Below are 14,150 nucleotides of genomic sequence, written 5' to 3' on the forward strand. Positions count from 1 at the left end.
TTCATAAAAATGTACCTATTGGCTATTGACACTTTGCCTATGGATATCATTGGCTAGTATCTCGAATTTGCTCCCTTCACCCTGACTTTTGGCTTCTTAACATGCTAATATAAGTGAAAGATTTTATGCTTTGGCCAGATGGCCTCATTTATGATAGCCCTCCTGCTCAGCTAAGTTTCAAGGGTCTGAAGGTTGGTGCTGTGTTCAAGAGCAGATTTTATGCACCAGTGAAACAACCAGCAAGATAAGACTTGAGGAGATGGTGTTTTTCTGAGCCTTACACCCAATACTGTTGCCATTGCCAGGTGGCATTGAGGGCCAGTAAGGGTAATAGAGACACAAAGGTGGAAGGAGGTTGGTAGGTTGTGGTGGTGGCTGGAGGTGGTGGATGAGGGTTGCACATGGCAAGCAAACAGGCAGAGGGAAGCTTGTACCAAATGTATAGCAAGGGGAAGACTGTATGGCAACCTCCCTATGATTTTTATCCAAAAAGAACAATTAAATAAAAGCAAAAACTTCAGGGCATGTTCCCTGTTCGCAATACAGTCTGTTTTCCCTCCATACACATAAACAACAACAACTAGAGGACAGTGGCAGTATTGCTGACCTTTCCTTTCACATCAGACCTCTCTAGATGTCTGGTTTTAATTCCAATGACAGAGGTAATTTTCCATGATGGAAGGTGGGGTTTTGTGAGATTTGATGGGTAGGATGGTCCATACAGGAAACAGTACATAATCTTGGCAAGAGAGGTGTGAGTGGGAGAATAATAACAATTTTGCACAGGCTCCAGTCTTAAAAGTTGTGTGGACTGTGAATGGAGATTAAAGGGCCAAGGAAGCAGATTATAAAGGCATAGATCTTCTGTGTTTTGCATCCATCTCCTCTTTGCTAGCCCTGTGGCTAATGCAGAAGGATGGAGAAGCTCCGGAAAACAGCTGGAGAAAGCTCAGAGAAAGAAAAATAGGAGCTCAGGGTAGCAGCAAATGCTGGCACACAGCACTCAACTGACTCATTAAATAAGCAATCCTGTTAAGTGCGTTAATCAGCTCAGCGCCCAAGAACCTGGGGGAACGTTCTAGAAGATACCTGAGGTGGAAATAGGACTGTTCATTGTTGTGACCTAGACCCTGAAGGTCCCTGGGTCATAGTCACTTACCTCTGTTTCTCTTAAAGACAGGAGTTTGGATGGACGATGTCGGAGAGGAGAGCAGGTGATCAGGGGCGTGACTGACAAGCTGCAGGCATGCAGAAGCGATCAGCACTTTTAGCTGTGAGCCCCCGCCCCCAACACACACCAAGGCCCCAGTACATGGGAGGGGTGGAAAAGAGGAGTTCTCCTGCTACCGGGGATCTTGCACTATAAATAATAATAATAATAAAAAATGTGGCTTGTACCTTTAAAACATTAAATTCTGGCCTGCAGGGAACTAAGTAGGTAAACTAGACACCAATTCAGCTGCTGAAACTGAGGGCCAGGGAAGTTGAAAAGGTGTCTTAGTGGTTTCCCACACTTACATGTATTACATGTACTCAGCTGAACGCTCTCCTCAACCCTGTATCCTAGGCTACTCTGGTATGGACGCTAGTCGGCGCTGCCGGGTCGTGCTTCCCTTCTCCGGGGAAAGGTAAAGAGAAGCGCGTTTTTAAACGAGGGAATGGGAGACTTGGGGTTGGCAGCTTTTTCCACTCTTCTTACTTTGTCCCTTCCCCTTGAGTTCCCAAATCCAAAGGGGTGTGGAAGAGGAGGAGGGAGAGAAGGAGGAAGTGGAGGAGGAGGAGCAGAAGTATTGCTTGTCCATGATGCACCAGAGCTGTTCTAATTCCCACCTAGCCCCCTTGCAATCAGTTAGCCAGAAGGCACCAAACTCTTAGCAACGAAGACGCAACCTTTGGTGACTTCCACTACTTCTCATCCCCTTCTCCAGACATATTTCGGAGATGGAAGCAGCGATGGCAGGATGTGAGGCAAGCCTGGAGCTCACTTCCCGGGAGTCGTTCGCTCTTTGGAGCTAAGGAGTGTGAGTTTTTGCGCACTGGCTGGAGGGTTCCCGGGAAACGCTGGAGCGGCACAAGAGGGAGAAAGGCAGGCAGAGTTCACAACTGCCGCTGCGTTTGGGGGAGGTGGTGGGTCTGCTTCCTTCTGGAGTGTCCGTGCCTCACAGGGGGCTCGAAGGCTACAGGCTGAGGCGCTCACATTACTGCGTGCACTGCTTGGCCTAGGCAAAGTGCTGCTGGAATGAGACTCCTCCAAAGCAAAGGAGGAGGTTGGGAGGCTGGACCCTTAGGAAACTAGAGAGTCACTAAGCAGAGGCAGCACCTGCCATTCTAACTAAACGGCGGAATGATTTAAGAACTCTTTAGCCGCTCTCTCTGGAGCTCCCTCGCCCCGAGTCCACAGAAGCTCTGCGGAACTCTAGAAATCTTCCCTAGGCGGACAGAAGTTTCTGGGTATCCTCCCTGGCTAGGACTGGGGGCTGAGAAACCCGCTAAGCTGTTCTGTCTGCTGCTTGGGAAAACACTATCTTCCTCCAGCCCTGCTTGTCATTGGGCAGTCTCTGACCGCCTGCTAAGTCTAGCCTGAGCACTCATCGAAACTCGGCTCGCCATCTCGCTTTGGACATGGAATTACGCGCCTGAGACCTGATGGACATTGCCGGTTGTTTTACAAGACGCAGGTAACACCCGCTTGCGGAACCGGAGAATTGGCTCGCCAGGCTGGGGGGAGGGGGGGTGGGGTGGTGGTTGTTGAGCTCTCAGGTGACAGCAGGGAACAGGCAATCCGTAGCCAACAGAGGCTTTAGATCTCCTGCAGCCTTAGTCCCAGCGCTAGGAAACTTGCTAGTTTGCCTTCTCTCCCTTCGGCTCTCTCAGAAAGTTTAGAGGCAAGAGCTCCCAAGGCCAGAGGCTCTTTTCCTGGTAGGAGCCAGCGTGATTGCTCAGGTGCGGCAGGCAGAGCTGGTGCTTTGCATTCCCGGGGCGGGATCTTTGTGGTCTCTGTAGCTAGCTAGCTAACACAGGTTTTGCAGCCTGCAAAACAATTTTCTTCTAGGCACTTCTGACTCCCCCACCTTTCTGCCAGCAGTCAGGAGAGCACTCTAAGGGGATGGGGTTCAAGGCAGCTCCAGAGTGGAGCAGTAAGGGGTTCCCCAGCATGTGCTCCTGCTCCTGAGAATTCCCACGGAGCACCAGATGTAGTAGAGCACTGGCTATTTGGAACAATCTCTATTTTTCTGCCATTAAAGCCTAAAAGAACAGTCCTGCTGAGCCCCAGACAACCCTTTTCCATGCAAAAATCTTAGCTGCCCCTTTTGTGGGTTTTCCAGGTTGAATGAATCTTTGCTCGCTGTCGTTCAGGGGTGAGTTACCAACCAGTGTCCACTTGCACTTCACAGTCCTTGTGATGGAATCCCAGAAAGGGAGAATAGGAACAATCACCCGCAAGTGTCTCACCTTGCTGTGAGCCCTGGATTGGAGCAACCAGCTTCCTTTGTCACTATTAGAGAGTTAAGAAAAATGCTTTGGCAAGGAGACCAGGAAAAGAAAGTGTATGTTATGTACAATTCTCTTCTATGGGTTTTTCCTGGTCCCCACAGCAGCCACTCCTTTCTCATTTCTGTAACCCAGGAATTTTAGGGAAGACATTAGTAAATAAGTATATAAGGTCTCCCCACACACTACCCACAGAAGTTACTAGTGGGCAGAAGTACTGGAAAACAACTTCTCTGCTGAATGCTAACCTGGGGCCCACCACTGGTATTTTTGTTGTTGTTTGGAGGGGGAATCTATTTAAGAAGAATATCTTCTCCCTGAATGGGGAAGTAGCACCTGCCCACCAATACATCCAACCCCATCTTGTGTGACCTTTGAAAAAGAAATATTTTTTCTTGGCCAGGGGAACCAGGTTGTAGATTATTAAACAAGTGGTGCAGCTAGAGACCCAAAGAAAAGGAGGGAGCAAAGAAATAACATGTTCTAGAGGTTTTGCAAGTTCAGTGGGTGTCTCACAGCTCTGTCAGATGATGGCAATTATGGGAGAAGGCTCCTAGGAATGAAAGTTAGTGTCCAGGACATATGTGAGATGTTGGGGAGTCATTTAATTACTGACAGTCTCTTCCCCCAGTCTACCTTATAGCAAGGGTTCTTCCGGAGGATTTGAGAGTAGTTTTGTTTGTGCAGTGCTGAACCACTGGGCTCTTTGTCTCCAAGTGGAGGGTATTTGGGCTTCCACCTTGTCTTGGAGCTCAGAATATATTCTTCTTAGTGCTCCCTGCTTCCCCAGAGGGGAATTGGGCGATTACTTTGGGACTTAGAGTAGAATTCCCAGGTATCTCTGAGCATGGGCTTCAGCCAAAGTACCTGCCTGCATCCCTTTCATCCCTTTCTACTTCTTTCCTCTGGAGAGCAAACTCTGCTGTAGGATCAGTATTGTTACGCCTTTCAGTGGCTTAACCTGATGCAGTGGTTTCAGTTCTGCTCTGCCTGCTCACTGTGTGAGAACTCCAATCTTCTAGCTGCCCTGGGCTAAAAGGCCTGCAATTATCCACTGTGGATCCAGGTGATTTAAATAGAAAGTACTTAATGCAGGTAAAAGGTTGCAGCATCAGAGGCTTCTGCTCAATCACTCTAGCCCCAGATAGTTGGAAGGAGGGACAAGCTATAGCCATAATTGCCTAAGTGACAGCAAGCCATGAGTGCTTCTGTTCAATAAACCAATGCCAGGCCTTCAGAGCAGTAGGGTCAAGGTTTAAAACCAGCTTTACAGTATAGCTATTCTGTCTATATTTTGAGCTGTCTTAACTGAGGTTGAGCAATGAGCCCGTTTCAGTTTCTGCAGCACTAGATCTGCTGTGTGCAGAGGCTAAAAGTAAAGGTAAGGTGTGGGGGATTACAGAGTGGCCCTGGACTGTGGGTTTTACAGGCAAAATCACATCAGAATCTTTATTTACAAATTAAATTCCTTAGAAGCAGTTCCTTAAATGCATAGTACCTTCTTGTTTGCCAATAACCAGCAACAAAGCACATAGATATTTATGCTGCTTACTAGGGTGAACTGATGGTGTGAACATCACTAGGGAACAGTTCAAATTACCCACCTGGAACATAGATCCACAGATGCAGAATCACTGATGTTTTATTTGTCTTTAAGAAAACATACTCTAAAGAACCCGACCATATAAAAAGATGAAATATAAAATGACAGTTACAATTTTGCTTAAAACAAATTTCATAAAATTTGTTGTCTTATATAATTCAGTGGATTGGCTTATTGCAAAACATTTGCAATTTAGGAAGAAAAGGGAAAGCTGGGAAGGCAAAATGAGTCAAAATTATGGTTTAAATGACTGTATACTCTGGTAAAAACAGAATTTTTTGTTCACACCTGCTCCGTAAAGGAAGTCATCATCACTATACTCACCGTGATAGTCTGAGTAGATTCTGTCATAGCCATATGTGGCTAGTAATTATCATATTAGAAAATGCAACTGTAGAGCGTTCCTTTCACCACAGAAATTTCTACTGGCAGCATTATTATACAAGAATTCTCAACATCTGTTTCCACCAGAAACATGTTCACAAAGGCACACGCTTTCATGGGTTTATGTAGTCATTTAAAGTTTCCAGTGCCATAGTGCTGCCACTTCCCTCCCTTCCCAGAAAACAAATCATTTAATAACATTATAGGAACAGCCTTGTCTATATTTGGGAGAAAATTGAATATGCACATCACTGCAGACACATAAATTCCAGATGCAATTATGAAGGAAAAAATTTAAATAACTTGTCCTCCACATATCAAATGGACTAGAAATTACAATAAATAAAATACTGTGATATTTTTATTAGAACAGACAGATTCATACAACAGTGTCCAAAGAAAGAGTCAAGTATACTATGGATTTTACTAAGTGAGTTAGAGGAGAAATCCATGAGTTAGAGGAGAAAGATAGATTTTTCAATAAATGAGGTTAATACAACAGGACTAACCATTAAAGGGATTTAATAAAGGTACTGTATCTGTACATACTGTTTAAAGTAATTCCAGCTGAATGGAAGATTAAAGTGTAAAAATTTGAAAAATGATAGATATTCAAAATATTTTGTTTTTTAAAATACTTATGATTTTACAGATTAGAATGCTTTTGCAATCTTTTCATGAAAATTGAGTTAAAAATATTAATAAATTTAACCATCAGAAATCTGTATGGCAAAAAAGCTTTAATCAAGATTTACAAAAAAAACAACTAGGAAAATATGACCTATAAGAATGGTTAGATGCTTTTGGTATGAAAGGAGCTTCTACACAGCAATTAAAAATAAATCCTTTAGAAAAATGGGGAAAATTCATGAACAGAATATTCACAAAAAAAGAAATACCAAACTCATTTTACAAATGAAAACTAATAATTTTCACATATCAGAGGAGGAAGGTTTAAAAGAGTAACAAAAATAAAGTATTGTCAAGGCTATGGGGATATGGATGATCTCATACATCATTTAAATTGGTCCATTTCCAGAGATTGGGCTGATAATCTATATAAAAAGGAAAGATGCTTTCTATGATTTTAAAATTTTAGTATTTATTCTAAAAATAATGCAGGTACTAAAAGATGTATAGACAAGAATGGTCATTAATGTTTTGATTATAGTACCAAAGCTTTGAAAACAATCTAAATGGCTGTAATAGTGAAATGACTATGTCAATTGGAATGTACCAATTCATTTAATTACTTTGTACACATTAAAGATAATGTAGAACTGCCTTTTTTATATGGAAATATATCCATAAACGCAATTTAGTAGAGAAGCTATGTTACAAACAACATAATTCATTTTCTGTAATTTTTTTTATTTCTGTACATCTGTGCAAATAAAACTATAAATTATATAGAAAAAATTCACCAAAATATTAATTATAGGTCGAGGGGTTTTGGATTTTCTTTTAAAAATCTGTTTGTGTTTTTAATCATCGTTTGTATTTATGGTGACAAAAATAAAAGCACATATGATATAATGTGTGTAAAATGCTTATCTCAGTATAAAAGACTCGAGTGCTTAAATCACGTTTGCAGTTACTATGCTTTTATAATTTACAAGATAAGCTAGTCAAAGTTAAATGCAAACTTCAAAAGAATTCAAGGATTAAATGTAAAAGAGGAAAGCATATGATAACTACAATAAAAGTTGTGGAGGAAGTATTTTCTAAAAATAAAACAGAGAAGGAGATCAAGAAAACTCATATTAATTTACATAAATATTGAAAATATGTGTAAAACATACAAGAAATGAGGAAAAACTGGAAGAAAAAATTGTAATATTTCATAGAGAAATGTCTATATTTACTCCAAAATAGAACTATCCATGAACCATCCCCAAATAAAACAATGTTACTTGGACTCTTATTTTTCACATAAAAAAATATATTTTATACATATACACATACAATTATTACACTATTTCAGATCCTACCTCTGATAATACTTGCAGTGTTTCTGAAGGCTTATGGATTGGTGGAGAAAGGAACATACACTATAATGTCCTGGTTTAATCAAATAAAAACAAAGTTTTATAAAGTGGAATCAGATGCAGCATATCTTAGCATGGTCTCACTCTGCTAGTTCCTTACTACCCTAGTTCCTTACAGATTTATTGTTGCCAATACCATTATCTGCACAGAGCACAAACTAGCCAGAACTAAAATCATTGCTTACCCCTGTCCCCCACCCCTGCACCATTGTTTTTTTTTATACTTAGCATCTTTGTCACCAATGGTGGGATAGAGGGGTACTCATGATAACAGTCTATATCTTCCCATTTAGGGAGATGTTTAGAACTAAGAGGCTTTCCTGGTTGTTGACCCAAACTCAGCATCAAGAAAGCCATATTTAACCTTACCTGGGGAAAGAAAGCCAGATTAGTGGCCAGATGTTCTTGAAGAAAATATATGTTCTCATTTAATATCCCATTTAATAGGTGTTTTTGATACTAAATTTAGACAAAGGACTGTGACCACAAATAATGACAGTTAATATTTATTGGGAACTTCCTGTGTTCTGAACACTTTAAAAGTGTAAACTCATTTCATCCTTATAAAATATCTTATGAACAGGGAGGGAGGTAATAGTTTTCTTTTTTGTTGCGGTGCTGGAACTTGAACCCAGGGCCCCACACAAGGTGGGCGGGCACTCTACAACTCAGTTACACACCAACCTGCTAGTATTTTTATTATCATTTTCAGAAGTAGAAACTGAGACATAGGGAAATTCAGTAATTTACCTAAAGTCATAGAACTATAAAAACAGCTCTTCTGGGATAAAAACCAAGACAATCTAATTGGCTTTGAAAACCATCCATTTAAACATGACACAAAGTGTGGTAACAGGTCACTTTTTATCATTTGTATAACTCTCACATTTTCTACAATTAGATGTTACCTCTATAATCACAAAAATATATAATATTTAAAAAATGAATTAAAGCTTCAGATTGAGCCACAAATGTAAACCCGATCAACTCTTTAATTTTGTCTTTTTTTGTTTTTAGAAAAGTGTCCTTTCTGGAAGATACCTAGAAGAGCAATAGTTGGGCCCAATGGAAGTTCTAGTTTCAGTTTTTTGAGGAATCTTCATACCGATTTCCAAAGTGGTTGTATTAGTTTATATTCCCACCAACAGTGTAGAAGAGTTCTTTTTTCCTGCCACTTCAGGATTTATTATTATTTGATTTCTTGATGATTGGCACTCTTTCTGTGGGTAAGATGGAATCTCAGTGTTGTTTTAATTTGCATTTTTCTAATGGTCCACAATGTTGAGCGTTTTTTCATATATTTATTGGCCATTTGTACTTCTGTGAAGTGTCCATTTCACTTGCTCATTTTTTGATTAGGTTTTTTTTTTGAGTGATCTATTTTTTTCATCATTTATATAGTCTAGATATTAGTTCTCAGTCTGAGAAATAGTTGGCAAAATTTTTTCACATTCTGTTGTCTTTTCACTCTGTTATTTCTTTTGCTGTGCAAAAGCTTTTAAATTTGATGTGATCCCATTTGTTGATTCTGGGGACTATTTCCTGTGCAATTGGGGTTCTGTTCAGAAAGTCCTTGCCTATGCCTATCTATGACTTCAAGCGTTTTATCTAATTTGTCTTCCAACAAATTAAGTGTTTCTGTTTTAACATTTAGTTCTTGGATCCATTTTAATTTTAGGTTAGTACATGGTGAAAGATATGGGTCTAAATTCAGTCTTCTCCATGTGGATAGCCAGGTTTCTTTCCCAACACTATCTTTCCTTCTGTGTTTTGGCCTCTTTGTCAAAGATCAAACTGTTGAATGTTGTTGGGATTGGTTCTGCATCCTCTATTCTGTTCCGCTGATCCTCATGTTTGTTTTTGTGCCAGTAACATACTGTTTTCCATCACTGTAGTTTTGTAATGTGATGCCTCCCTATTGTTCTTGCTACCCAGGATTGCTTATGTTCTTCAGTGTGTCTTATCATTTTAGATGAATTTTAGGATTGTTTACTCCAGTTTAGTGAAGAATGCTGTTGAAATTTTTATTCAGATTGCATTAAGTCTGTATATCAATTTTGGAAGTGTGGCCATTTTGATTATATTGGTTCTACCAATCCAGTAACAGGAGAAATCTTTCCATTTTCTGATGCCCTCTTCAATTACTTTTTTTCAGAGTATTGTAGTTTTCATTGTGGAGGTCTTTCACTTCCATAGTTAGGTTAATACCTAAGTATTTAATTGTTTTGGTGCTAATATGAATAATATTTTTTCCTAATTTCTTTTTTCACTGGGTTCATTATTAGTGTGCAGGAGTGTTACTAATTGTTATGTGTTGAATTTGTATCCTTTTATATTACTGAATTTGATTATTAACTCTAAGTCTTTTGGTAGATTTTTTGGGGTCTTCTATGTAGAGGGTCATGTCATCTGCAAATAATAATAAGTTGACTTTATCTCAGTGAGACTTGCATATCCATGTTTATAGCAGCACAATTTCTTTTTTTTTCTTAAATTATTTTATTGGTACATTTTAGGTATATAATATGTTTACATTTATCATTGGGTGCTTGTACCTGTACATGATGTATCTTGGTTCTTATTTTATTTCCCATTACCTGTGCACCCTTTACCCCCTCCACCCTTCCCTATTTACATAGACTATGTTTCATTTTTTTCTTTTCGCATAATTTTTCCTTTCCCCTACCCCTCCTATCACCCCTACCCCTTTGGACTTTTTCTTCCTATTTCAAATTATCAGTTATCCATTTTAATCTTTTTAATCCTTATTTACACTTTCAGTTTCTCACAGTAGAGAAACTATTCGGTATTTACACATGTGTGTCCTATTTATTTCACTTAAGAGTATGGCCTCAATATGCACCCATTTAGCTATAAATGTCCCTAGTTTCTCATTCTTTATGGCTGAGTAGTACTTCATTTTATAAAAAAAAACCCCACATCTTCTTTATCCAGTTTCCAGTTGATGGGCACTTGGGCTGTTTCCAAGCTTTAGCTATTACAAACTGTGCCGCTATAAACATGGGTGCAAATATATCGCTGTGGTATAATTCTTTTAATTCTTTTGGGAAGATACCCAGCAGGGGAATAGCTGGATCAAATGGGACCTCTAGCCCTAGTTCTTTGAGGTATCTCCATACTGATTTCTACAGTGGTTGCACCAGTCTGCACTCCCACCAACAGTGAAGTAGGGTTCCTTTCTCCCCATACCCCACCAGCATTTGTTATTTGTTGATTTCTTGATAGCAGCCATTCTTTCTGGGGTGAGGTGGAATCTCAGTGTTGTTTTCATCTGCATCTCTCGAATGACCAGTGATGTTGAACATTTTTTCATATATTTATTTGAGCAGCACAATTTCTAATAGCTAACTCTTGGAAGCAACCTATATGTCCATCAACCAATAAATGGATAAAGAAAATGTGGCATTTGTATTTGGTGGCATACTACTTACTTTGCCATAAAGAAAAACTTGAGTCTTTTGTAGGAAATTGGATGCACTGTAAGGCCATAATATTAAGTGAAATAAATCAGATACACAAGTTTAAATACCGCATGGTTTATCTTATATGAGAAATTCAAAGTATAAATAGAGAATAAAATAAAAGATAGATAATAGGAAGAAAGAAGATAGATCTTTCTCAAACAAGAAGGGGATCAAGAGATGGAGGGGAGGGAAAGTGGATGAATAAAGGAATTAAGATGTGTTATATACATGTACTAACTCCATACACCCAATATATTATACACACAACCAATAAACATTATATATTGCAAAAATGTACAAAAGAAGAAGGGAAACAAGAGATAGAAGTGAGAGGGAGGTGGGAGGGAAAGGCAAAGCAATGAAAAAAAGGAATTAAGATGTGTTATGTACATGTGCCAATTTCCCACAAGGAATGTAAACATTATATACTATAAACATGTACTAATAAAAATATTCTAAGCCATTAGTACCATGATACATACTAATCACAAAACCAAAGTATTATTTGGAGGTAGTAATTACAGTCTGCTCACACAACTGTAACTGCATTTTGGAATCAAAAGGGGTAATGGAGTAACATCTCTTAAACTTATGTTCCAGAACCTAAAATGTACAGTTATTGCCAAGTTGAATCTAATTACTGTTTTTTAGTATTGTTTCCTTTCTTATCCAGTCTAAACTTTAAAATATGCTCCTTTTGCTAATATCTTCATCAAAATCTAGACTCATTATCTTGTCTGTAAACCTGTCAAGAAAATCTCTTAATCTTGGTACAGTATAATGACTATTTTTTTCTGTTCTAAAATATATATAACTGTACTCCTCTAGTAAATATCATACCAATGCCTGATGTATAACTTGATCTTGGGCTTGCTGCTATGGTCAGAAAACTTTTTAACCCCTTCAGTTTTCTCTTCCATCTACTCCTCATTATAGGTATTTCAAATATTCACCATACATCTCAGGCTCCATTCTTCAATTGAAGCAGATGTTCTGGCCTTTTCCTATTAGGCTCACTTTGTAACTGTTCATCCTCTTGCCCTCCTCTACTTTTCCTTTCCCCTTCTCTCCCCCTTCCTATATTTTCCCAATACTCTAGTGTTTTATCCATAGTGATAAATTCTGCTAGATCCTATGTTTAGAAATTTCATGTCCTCCAGTTATCCTCATGGGCAGAAAGATTAACATTAGACAGTAAGAAGGATTTACCCCACTTTAACCAAAGAGAAAGAGGAATATAAGAGTGTGGGTGGGTATATGCCATAGGTTTAGTGGGAAGAGTTAAGGAAGCCTTCATCTTATTTCTGTGTTCTCTGTGAAGTAGCAGGCAGTGTCATTTGCTGAGAGTGAACTGGGAAATAGTTGTGAAGGAAATTTAAAGTAGACGACAAGAACATGGGAGCTTGGAGGAAAGAGGCCATTACTAAACAAAAAAATAAGCAGCATTGAAAGTTCAAATGATGATGGAGATCATGAACTTGTAAGTGCAGTGTTTTCAAATTGTAGTCAGGTGTGAGATTGGGAGCAGTGAACAATTGAGTTGATCTAGGGCTGAGTTTTGTCCAAAGAATTCAATGCAAATTAAAGAAGAATAAGTTATAGAAGTGATGGGTCATGAATTGGAACTGTATGGAAAAGAAAGCATCAGGGACTAACCGGTAAAATGTATCAGTTAGGATTCACTAGAGGAACATATTTTTTTTTCTTAAATTCTTTTATTGGTACATTTTAGGTATACAACACATTTACATTTCTCATTGGGAACTTGTACCTTTACATGATGCATCTTGGTTCTTATTTTTTCCCCATTTCTAGCCCTCCCTTCACCCCCTCCACCCTTCCCTATTTACAAAGACTTTATTTCCATTTTTTCCATTTCTCATCATTTTTCCTTTCCCTTCTTTCCTGAGGAACATATTTTATATTATGATTACATAAGGGATTTCCTTATTAGACCTACAATGGCTGCCTGTAGAATTAGACGGAAGAATGCAAAATGGTCATCTGCACACTGGAGAGTTGGAGGACCTAGTGGAAAGTCGAAGGCCTGCAGCTCACTGCAGAGGCTGGTGTGAGTCTGTATTAGAAAACAGATAATAGGAAACAGGGAGATAGATCTTTTGCAAATGGAAAGGAGACCAAGAGATGGAGGGATAAGTAGGAGGGGATGCGAAGGGGATGTAAATAGAATTAAGATGTGTTATGGTACATGTACCAACTCCCCACAGTGAATGTAATCTTTATGTAGTACAAATGTGTACTAATAAAAATAGCCAAAGTCTTTTGCCTAAAGTCTGCATTGGAAGGCTAGATTCTGTGCTGGAAGACTAAAGGCAACAATGAAGACGTAAGTTCCTCCAAAGAAGAAAAGTGAAGACTTTCTTCTTTTTTTCCCTTTTTATTCTGTCCAGACTACAAGCCAATCGGTTTGTTCCACCTACATCCAGGGTGAATTTTCCCTCCTCAATTTGCAACCTATATGTCAATCATCCACAGATGCACTCAGAGCTTTACTAATTTTCTAGGTAGTTCTGACTCAAGTCAAGTTGACATATCATAGTTAACAGTCACAATTAACCCTGGTCAACTTGACAACCAGACATGTCTCCTTAAACCATATTTAATTTCCAAATACAATAACAAGTTCATAATTATTCCTAACATGATACAACTGTCTTAGGTTCAAATAGAAATGCCCTAATTATCTCCCTGGAATAAAAGACAAATTTTTCCTTTGGGTAATGCTTGGTCTAACATTCCATAGTTTAAACATTATAATATATATATTTAACAATACTTCAGAAATGATATCAAGTTTATGAACATTTTGTTGCAAAGAAAGAAAACAAAGATACCTGCTTAATCTATGTGTATATATACACAAGCATATTAACAAAATGGGAAATAAGTACTCATAACAATTAGAATCCTTGTTTCTGTACCTGGTCACAGTCATTGCTGGTATTTATAACTATGTACCTTTTTTTCTACTACCAATTTTGTATTTTCTTGGCCTTCAGCAAGCACCCTAGCAGGTCTTGTTTCCTTACCTGGCAGGGTGACCATATCTTTACTCCTGAAGTGTCTGGACCATTTGTCTTCCTGCTTGGATTCGGTTGCTGTAGTTTCTCACTGACT

General features: G+C 38.8%; 1 long non-coding RNA gene across 1 annotated transcript in view; it reads left to right on the top strand.

Moving 5' to 3' along the window:
• Positions 1 to 1,633: 1,633 nt before the first annotated feature.
• The window catches only part of LOC147822544 (uncharacterized), an 89,159-nt gene continuing 76,642 nt past the window's right edge, over positions 1,634 to 14,150 (top strand). Inside the window, exon 1 of the long non-coding RNA XR_015445603.1 lies at positions 1,634 to 2,678. This is a non-coding gene — a long non-coding RNA (uncharacterized LOC147822544). The remainder of the gene's footprint in view (positions 2,679 to 14,150) is intronic.

Source organism: Heterocephalus glaber, unplaced genomic scaffold (genome assembly GCF_053883595.1).
Source record: "Heterocephalus glaber isolate CG9 unplaced genomic scaffold, H.glaber_assembly_v1.0 deba00001613, whole genome shotgun sequence".
Lineage (NCBI taxonomy): Eukaryota > Metazoa > Chordata > Mammalia > Rodentia > Bathyergidae > Heterocephalus > Heterocephalus glaber.